The following is a 10,424-nucleotide window of genomic DNA, read 5'->3' on the forward strand; positions in this document are numbered from 1 at the left end:
AACACATCATCATCATCGGCGGTCACTCGAAGCGAGTATGACGATCCTCCTGGTAGGGGGGGGGGGGGGTATCCCTTTATGGAGGATGCCTGTGCGTGACTTTGTTTAACGTGGGGAGACTGGTGCACAGACAGTCACCACACGATCCTTGACAGATCCGGGTCAGGGTCCAGTGGCATGGAGTCCAAGACGACTGGGGACCCTTTTCTGCTGCAGCCTTCATCCGCCATCGCAGCCGTTGTGGTAATTCTTACATCTACCGTCTTCCGCCTGCTCCGCCGTTGAGGTCTTCACCGTATCCCTGGCTAGGGGGCAGTCAGGTACTAGGCCTTTGCCAAGGGCCACCTGGGGTAACAGTAGTAAAGGGGTTAACCTCCTAGTGCCCCAAGACCCCATAGAGGAGCCTCCACTGCCGGATGCACTTTAACGTCATGCCCAGGACATACAAGAACCCACCCACACACATATAGACCACAGCTGAGAAATAAAACAATTTTGGCAGCCCTATGGTTAAGAAACACTGCTCTAAGCTAATGTTAGCATGTGATTGTTTTTGGTAATTTGCTAGCCATACCATTTAATGTCCCAATGACGAAATTTCTGCATGAAATATAAAGTGTGTGGGCAACCCGTGGTTCCCGGGCTGTATACCGCCCGCTACCGTTTTCGAACCGGATTGTACGATACAAATACAATTTCAAAGGAAGTGTCATGAGAACCAGACAAGAAGCGTCGTTCCGGGCCTGCTTCCCCTCTGATGTTCGGAGGCGTCTGACTCAGGGGGTTTCAAGGCAGTCGAAAGCACCACCATCACTGCAGCAGTCAGATTCCGGGGGATCCCAGGCGTAGCTCTGCCAGGAGCCTTCAAAGCACTACCAGCTTGATATTCAGATTTGTGTTTGATTTTGGTGTTGCTCGCTCGCCCTTCAAATAAAAGCAACCACGGATCAAAATGTTGACGCCATGCTGAAACATCGCAGGCACCTTGAGTCAGAAAAGGAGATTCTCTTTTATCTGGTATTACTGCGACTGGCTCTCAACACAAACAAGTAACACATTTTGTATCAAGAAAAATATACTACATTGATGCCACCTCAGAAGGATATGGGAAGGGAGAAAAGTGTGATGATAACCACAGAACAGGAAATGGAATAGACATCAACATAGGAACGGTTCAGTAAAATATAGTTACAATTCATTAAATATCTCTAAGCTTAGGTCAGGGGTCGGCAACCCAAAATGTTGAAAGAGCCATATTGGAGCAAAAATACAAAAACAAATTTGTCTGGAGCCGCAACAAATTAAAAGCCATATTACATACAAATAGTGTGTCATGAGATATACATAGAATTGAGATGACTTAAAGGAAACTAAATGACCTCAAATATAGCTACAAATGAGGCATAATGATGCAATATGTACATATAGCTAGCCTAAATAGCATGTTAGCATCGATTAGCTTGCAGTCATGCAGTGACCAAATATGTTTGATTAGCACTCCACACAAGTCAATAACATCAACAAAACTCACCTTTGTGCCTTCACGCACAACGTTAAAAGTGTGGTGGACAAAATGAGACAGAAAAAGAAGTGGCATAAAACACGTCCTAGAAAGTCGGAGAAAGTTATACATGTAACAACTACGGTGAGTTCAAGGACCGCCAAAATTAGTAGGACAAAACGGCGCTTGCCAAATACTCGCATGTTTAATACAAACAGTGTGATTTATAACAATTAGGGAGGTTTGTGTCATGTTTGTCCTCCTACAGAAACCATATTAAAACAAAAAATAATTTTTTTTCCCCTCATCTTTTTCCATTTTTCATACATTTTTAAAAAAGTTTCAGAGAGCCACTAGGGCGGCGCTAAAGAGCCGCATGCGGCTCTAGAGCCGCGGGTTGCCGACCCCTGGCTTAGGTCAAGTAGTAAACCACCGATTTGTACTTGCGGCTTGAAAATAACATCGGAATGTTCCAGATGTGTGTGTTTCTACGATAAATAAAAGCTTGTAAAATGGCCCTAATGATGTTGTATGTGTTACATCTCGGAACTGCTTTGCAATGTAGCTTTCCATGGAGTAGGCTAAATCCTGACTTAAAAGACTAAAAAGAATACTGTTGCCGATTATGACGCTGGTCGTCATGGTTACCGATAACCAGAAGAGAAAAGCGACCACGTGAATTTGGGAGTTAACCAGGAAGCTTAAAAAGAAAAGACACAATGCTAACGCTAATGCTAATGCTAGTGAAATGTGATTATTTTTTTTAACTTTTAAGTTAGTGGACACAAAATTCACAATAATGACCCCAGGAAAGCATCCATCCATCCATCCATTTTCTACCGCTTATTCCCTTTGGGGTCGCAGGGGGCGCTGGAGCCTATCTCAGCTAAGCATTGTAGTGCATTTTATTTTGACGTTTGTTGATGTTTTTTTAAAGATAAAAAATTCAGAATATTAACCCCATCCATCCATCCATCCATCCATCTTCTTCCGCTTATCCAAGGTCGGGTCGCGGGGGCAGCAGCCTAAGCAGGGAAGCCCAGATTTTCCTCTCCCCAGCCACTTCGTTCAGCTCCTCCCGGGGGATGCCGAGGCGTTCCCAGGCCAGCCGGGAGACATAGTCTTCCCAACGTGTTCTGGGTCTTCCCCGTGGCCTCCTACCGGTTGGACGTGCCCTAAACACCTCCCGAGGGAGGCGTTCGGGTGGCATCCTGACCAGATGCCCGAACCACCTCATCTGGCTCCTCTCGATGTGGAGGAGCAGCGGCTTTACTTTGAGCTACCCCCGGCCCTATGGTTAACCCCAAAAAATTTAAATGGCAAAACGTTTTTGTTTACATTTTTTTCCTATTATTGTCATCTGAAATACATAGTCAGCATTTTAATTAAAACCCCAGAAAAAGTATTACATTTAATATCATATAAATTAGTATTATAGTTGTATGTTTTTAAAAAAAATATTTTCATATTCACTCATTCAAGCTCTTATTGCCTTTTTTTCTACATTTGTTATTATTATCAAATCTAAGGGTTCCACTGCCCTAAAGTGATTATTTTTAGGTTTTAAATCCTGCGCCATATACTATTTTTTTCATGTTTTCAACAAATAAAAAAACATTAAAAAAAATAAAATTATTAATCAATTCCTCTGCAGAAAAGCTATACACAATAGAGTGAGGAAAAAGTGCAATAATTAAGATTATTATGAACTCACTAATGAGAAAAATGAATAACAATAATAATAGTTATAATTTTGCGTCAAGGCGGGGAACTGTAATTGGGGGTGGGGGTTGGGGGTGTAATCATTGTGAGGTGCACATAATGTAATTAAAATATGCAATATATTAATATATGTTTTGTCATTATTATCTTTCCAAACAAATTACAGTGTTTTTTAATATCGAGAAGCGTGGTGCATGGGGGTTTCTGGTTCTAGTTGATTTTTCCGCCTTCTTCTCTGTTTTTGTCTCTTTTCTCCTCATTTTCTAACAGATGTAAAAAAAAAAAAAGAAGATTGAAATCCCAGCAGGCCTCATTACGGCGAGCCCTCCAGAGAGACCACGGCGGAGCTTTAAGGTCTTCAAGTAACGATTGAAACATGATTTGTATTAAAGCCAACCCGCTTCCTTTGCTCGTGCGTCAAATTAGCGGCAACCTCTGTCAGGGGTGGGCGGAGGGTTGCGGGGGGACGCGATATTAACACAAATAAAATGTTCCAACAGCTGACATGAAAAGTTTACAGTCGTAGGTGAGACGCTATGACGTCTAATAGTATCGCTGATTCATTGCAGGCGGTCTTTGATCTTGATGGTTCTATCCCAGGAGACGCGGCACAGTGGCGGCCATGTTTGAGTAATCAAGGCTTTGTTTTCCCTGTTTGTTAATGGAAAGGGTTTAACCTTACAACTATACATTACTGTAGTTAATCCCGTCTCTAAATTGCCGTTAGAGATCACGTTAATCTCCAGGTTACTAATCACAATAAAGCTTTGAAAATGAGGGTGGAAAGGCAATATTGATCGGCCCTCAGGAGTTGAGTCAACCACTCAACATCTCACGGGTGTCGACCATTTCCAGCTGTACCGGAGAGGATATGAAGAAGAAGGAGGAGGAAAGTGACTGACAGGTCGACGCTGTGAGTGAACCCGCCCTTCTTTAATACTCAGGTCTTGAAGCTTTGACCATCCAGTTCTAGCTACCAGTCAGGTAGAAGAGCAAGCAAAAGGTCCAGAGGTGGACTACCTAACAATGATGCGCCGTACATAAGAACTCCTGTCCAACCAGCGTTCCAGTGAAAAGAAACAGACTAGACTATCAAGAACCAAAGACTCACAGATCGAGAGACTTCTTGACTACAACAAGAATCAGCCCTCGGTGGAGACTCAAGTCTCACCTCTGCATCTTTTCCAGGGTGTCAAGCTCGGAGGCGGATCTGACCCTGCAGGTCGAGGGGATTAGACTGTATCCACTACTAATGAGACTGGTTCAGTCTCCAAATCCCTTCAGGATCAATAAGCTAAGATAATAAGAGTCACTGATCTCTAGTTGAGTGGGCTTTCAGGGGAACGGACACTACAGGGAGCTTGCTTGGTCTGGTTTGGTTTGGAATAGTACATCCTGATCTTACATGACTCTTCAGGTCAAGACTGTCAGCTGTGTAGATGCCGCTCAGAGAGAAACAGCACTCCTTTGAGGCCAAAAATGTACAGATTCTGGACAGAGAGGACGAATGGTTCGGAAGACGTGTGAGGGAAGCCATCTACAAAACCCAAAACCAGTGAAGTTGGCACGTTGTGTAATTCGTAAATGAGAACAGAATACAATGGTTTGCAAATCATTTTCAACTTATATTCAATTGAATAGACTGAAAAGACAAGATATTTAATGTTTGAGCTGGGAAACAATTTTTTTTTTGTTGCAAATAATCATTAACTTAGAAATTAATGGCAGCAACACATTGCAAAAAAGTTGGCACAGGGGCATTTTCACCACTGTGTTACATGGCCTTTCTTTTTAACAACACTCAGTAAATGTTTGGGAACTGAGGAGACGAATTTTTGAAGCTTTTCAGGTGGAATTCTTTCCCATTCTTGCTTGATGTACAGCTTAAGTTGTTCAACAGTCTCCGTTGTGGTATTTTCGGCTTCATATTGCGCCACACATTTTCAATGGGAGACGGGTCTGGACTACAGGCAGGCCAGTCTAGTACCTGCACTCTTTTACTATGAAGCCACGCTTTTGTAACATGTGGCTTGGCATTGTCTTGCAGAAATAAGCGGGATAACGTTGCTTGGATGGCAACATATGCTGCTCCAAAACCTGTGTGTACCTTTTAGCATTAATGCTGCCTTCACAGATGTGTAAGTTACCCATGCTTTGGGCACTAATACACCCCCATACCATCACAAATGCTGGCTTTTGAACTTTGCGCCTATAACAATATTTTCCTCTTTGTTCCGGAGGACATGACGTCCACAGTTTCCAAAAACAATTTGAAATGGGGACTCGTCAGACCACAGAACACTTTTCCACTTTGCATCAGTCCATCTTTGATGAGTTCTGGCCCAGCCAAGCCGGTGGCGTTTCTGGGTGTTGTTGATAAATGGCTTTCGCTAAGGCACACCCTCCTTGTGTTGCAGTATAAATATTTAGGGTTCTGTCCAAGCTACTAGGCTAGCGCTGACCAATCTAAGTCTATGAGCATGAACTGATAAAGCCTACCTGGATGAGAGGGGAAACATCTTTCAAGACAAAGCAAACAGTCCAATTGCGATTGATGGAATGCCCTGACAATACAATGACCTGGATGAATAAGAACATCCGTAGACCTGAGGTGGAATCAAAGGCGACTGGACTTTTTAAAATGCTTCTTCGGAGAGGTTCACAAACAGGACCGCTGACATAGGTAATTATGCATGCTTGGAATAAATACAGTTTTGTCAAACATTACTGTACGGCTGGATAATAGCATTTTCAGACTGATACATAAGATATGGACGTGACTATTCCTTGTCAACCAATCGATAAATTGCGGTATGTCCACCTGAGGTAGGGATAGTGTTTGATAAAAAATTATCTAGTTTGAGCCCATTATCGAATCCTCTTATCGAACCGATTCCTTATCGATTCTCTTATCGAATCCAGATAGGTTGTTGTATATGGAAAAAAACACAATATTTGGTTTAACAAAAGCTCACTTTTATTTTATAAGAAAAAAAATATATATATTGACTGGTGTTACCCCCCTAAAAAAATAAAATAAAATAAAGAAATATTGACTGTTGTTACCCATGGTATGGTATTTTAATTTTTTTTGTCATAAAAAAATACAATCATGTGTGCTTACGGACTGTATCCCTGCAGACTGTATTGATGTATATTGATATATAATGTAGGAACCAGAAATATTAATAACAGAAAGAAACAACCCTTTTGTGCGAATGAGTGTGAATTAGTGTAAATGGGGGAGGGAGGTTTTTTGGGTTGGTGAACGAATTGTAAGTGTCTCTTGTGTTTTTTATGTTGATTTAATAAAATTTTTTAAAAAAAGTTAAAAAAATATTTATTTATTTATTTTTTGTGCGGCCCGGTACCAATCGATCCACGGACCGGTACCGGGCCGTGGCCCGGTGGTTGGAGACCACTGGTGTAGGCTACAAGATAACGTTAACGTTATCAGACACATACAAAAAGGCTAACGTTAACGTTACCGTTAGCCACAGAGTATGCTTAGGTAACGTTAGTCTAGCTAACATTACTGCAATCCTGGATTGACATACAAGGTAACGTTAATTTAGCCTAAAGGCTACGAGTGAGCAGATATGGAAATTAACCGGCAACAGTTAACGTTAGTTACTCACCAGCACTATCACTGGAATCTGGAATTGGCGCTGCAGGTTGAAGAGGGGTGTGCTTCGTCGCTGCTTCTACACGACACCTTTCTCTAACCTTCAGGTTATGTGCAGCCTGAACATGTTTCAACATGCTTGTTGTACTTCCCCCCTTACATGAGAGCGAAGCCTGGCAATAATTGCAGATAGCCGTTTCCTCGTCGTATTTTTTTGTAAAATGAAGCCATGCCTTGAGGCGTTTTTTCTGGTCCATTGTTTTTGCTGCTTTCTGTATCATGCGCCTAATGACTGAGCTACGTCATTTCCTGGGACGTGCCACAGGGCATTTCCTGTGGGACAGGATTCGTTCCCAGGGATTCGAATAAAGAACCAACTCTTTTTCTTTACTATAGTGGCCTCGATAACGGGAACCGGTTCTCAAAAAGGGATTCGAGTCCATGGAATCGGTTCTTTTCTTATCGAACAACCGGGAGAACCGGTTTCGAACATCATCCCTAACCTGAGGTCAGTACTTCGGAATCAAGTATTTTGGCATCCTTTATCATTTTAGACAAAGGAAACACATGCAAATGTTCTACCAAACTACGGAGAAACTGTGCTGCCTGCTGGGTTTATCTGAGGGAGAAAAGCGAGTGAGACCAGCCCACCCCCAGGGAGGATATATATTTGTTGCATGAAGTCTGACAGTTTTTCGGATGTAACAAGCAGATCTAAAGTGACACTAAGAGGGAGGAAGCTGGAAGCAAACATCTTTCTTTTGGTCTTTGTTGTCCACTAGAGCACATCTCAACCGCCTCCAAAAGAAAGCCACCCCCTCCTCCTGGAAACCCAGCGCTCTCGTGGGAGAAGTCATGGTGAGTATGTGTTGATGGTGCCTTGATCAAGCCCTCAGCCCCCCGCCCTTACCCAAAACCGCACACAGGGACGTCCCACTTTAGCCTGATCTCTGAATTGGTAAACAACCTCCTCCCCTTTCCCGTGATGTCACAGATGAGACAAGAGACCCATGTCCAAATCGTTTTAAGGCGTAGCCTTTTTTTTTTTTTAAAGTGCAACTCTTATTTTAAAACGAGTTGCTTGCTAAATTCGTCACTCTCCTTCCTCCAGATCATCCCATCTTTCTCAAGGCGCAGTTCTATGAATATGCAAGCAATGTGTAAACAACCGGGCTTACGGATTTACACACCAAAAATGTTTTGTCCTAGTTCCATTCTTCATTGGAAAAACAGCAAATTGGGCACTGTTTTGGCTAACATTATAATGTGTGCTAGTGTGGGGGTGGTAGCAACTACTGACAAGATAGTTAGCTAGCTACAGTACCTAGCTACCTACTACCTGCACACCAGGCTACCTTGCTACCTCATCATCGTAGCGGGCGCGACAATGACTGTTTCATTTCGGTTGGATCATAGACCTCCACTCAGTCCTGTCTTTTGCCTTCGGCTGCCAGGTTGCAGTGCCGATCTTCAGTTCCCTCAAATTCCGTTTAACGGTGTCCTTGTACCGTAGCCTTGGCCTCCCTCGGTTTCGTTTCCCTTCCTCCAGCTGTGAGTAGAGCAGATGCCGAGGGAGCCGCTAGGGACTCATTCTCTCTACATGCCCGACCGATTCAAGGTTCGTTTGGGTTAGCATGTCATCCATCGATGGCAGTCCAGCACGACGTAGGACCTCTAGTCTAGTCTATAAAATCCACTACACCTCCCTGATACCGAAGTACATGTCAAACTACTTCCTTAACGTAAATGACCGCCATAACCACAACACCAGGGGGAGCTCCACTAACCACGTTAAACCCAGATTCCGATCTAACAAAGGTCTTAACTCATTTTCTTTCTATGCCACATCAATGTGGAATGCGCTCCCAACAGGTATAAAAGAAAGGGCATCTCTATCCTCCTTCAAAACCGCAATAAAAGTTCACCTCCAGGCAGCTACAACCCTAAACTAACACCCTCCCTGGATTGCTAATAATCAATTGCTAATAATCAAATATAAACAATCAAATGCAGATACTTTTTCTTATGCCTTCTGATCTCTCTCTCTCTCTCTCTCTCTCTCTCTCTCTCTCTCTCTCTCTCTCTCTCTCTCTCTCTCTCTCTCTCTCTCTCTCTCTCTCTCTCTCTCTCTCTCTCTCTCTCTCTATGTCCACTACTTGCTGTCCATATCCTACCCCCCCCCCCTCCACACCCCTGATTGTAAATAATGTAAATAATTAAATGTGATTATCTTGTGTGATGACTCTATTATGATGATAGTATATATGATAGTATATATCTGTATCATGAATCAATTTAAGTGGACCCCGACTTAAACAAGTTGAAAAACTTATTCGGGTGTTACCATTTAGTGGTCAATTGTACGGAATATGTTCTTCACTGTGCAACCTACTAATAAAAGTCTCAATCAATCAATCAATCAAAAACTCTGTGTTCGGAATTTTGTCTCTCCAGTAGATGCCCATGATGGCCCGAAGGTGGCGCATAATGTAGCGGTGAAGTTTCCTGACTTGCAACCTGTAGAAGGTCCAAGTTTCAGCACCGTACAAAAGCGTAGCTAGCACAGTTGCTATGTACACTTGGCACTTGACTACCTACACACTAAAAAATTCTGGGTTATTTTGATAACCCAATTTATGAGTTGCTATTGTTGGGTTAAATTTTGGAGTTATTTTCATGAAGAGCAATCAATTTTCTGGGTTATTAGGGTATTATTTTAACACAATTTCTGGGTTTTCAAAATTACTATCAATTTTGGGTTGTTTTTCAATGAGTACCGCATTTTTGGGGAAGAAAGCTTTTTTTAAAAAAAAAAGTTACTTTTTTCTTGAAGGGCATTTTATTATGGATTAATCTCATGAACATTATTTACAATCACCCAACATTGAATTAGCATAACTCAACTTTTGGGTTAAATACTTCAACCCAATAGTTTGGTTGGGAATAACCCAACATTAAGTTATCATAACTCAACTTTTTTGGTGAAATAATTCAACGCAAAAGTTGGATTGAAAAAAATTCACCCAAAATGTTAAAATAACTCAAATAAGGGGTTTGTCCTTTTCTGAACCAGCAGTTGGGTTAAAATTGGGTTATTTTTAACCCAACATTTTTTAGTGTGTATGTTCTCATAAATCTATAGTAGGTGTCAATCAATTGAGAAAATGGCAAAATTGGAAAATTGCCTATATTTAATTAGGAAGAATGTATAATGATATACATCTGCAACATAGAACCCATATCAGCGGTTCTCAAACTTTTTTAACCAAGTACCACTCCAGAAAACACTTGGCTCTCCAAGTATCACTATATGGATCAATATAAAAAATACAGTAGTGTAGTAGGCCTAAGAAGTATTCAATAAAACAAGGCGGAGGTTTAATTAACAGGTATATTTAAATATTTTTGGCCACTGTAACATTACACACACTGCACAAACATCATCAATAACAATACTCCAGACTTAAAGTTAAGTTAAAGATTAAAGTATCAATGATTGTCACACACACACTAGGTGTGGTGAAATTTGTCCACTGCATTTGACCCATCCCCTTGTTCTACCCCCTGGGAGGTGAG

Source organism: Entelurus aequoreus, linkage group LG05 (genome assembly GCF_033978785.1).
Source record: "Entelurus aequoreus isolate RoL-2023_Sb linkage group LG05, RoL_Eaeq_v1.1, whole genome shotgun sequence".
Taxonomy (NCBI): Eukaryota; Metazoa; Chordata; class Actinopteri; order Syngnathiformes; family Syngnathidae; genus Entelurus; species Entelurus aequoreus.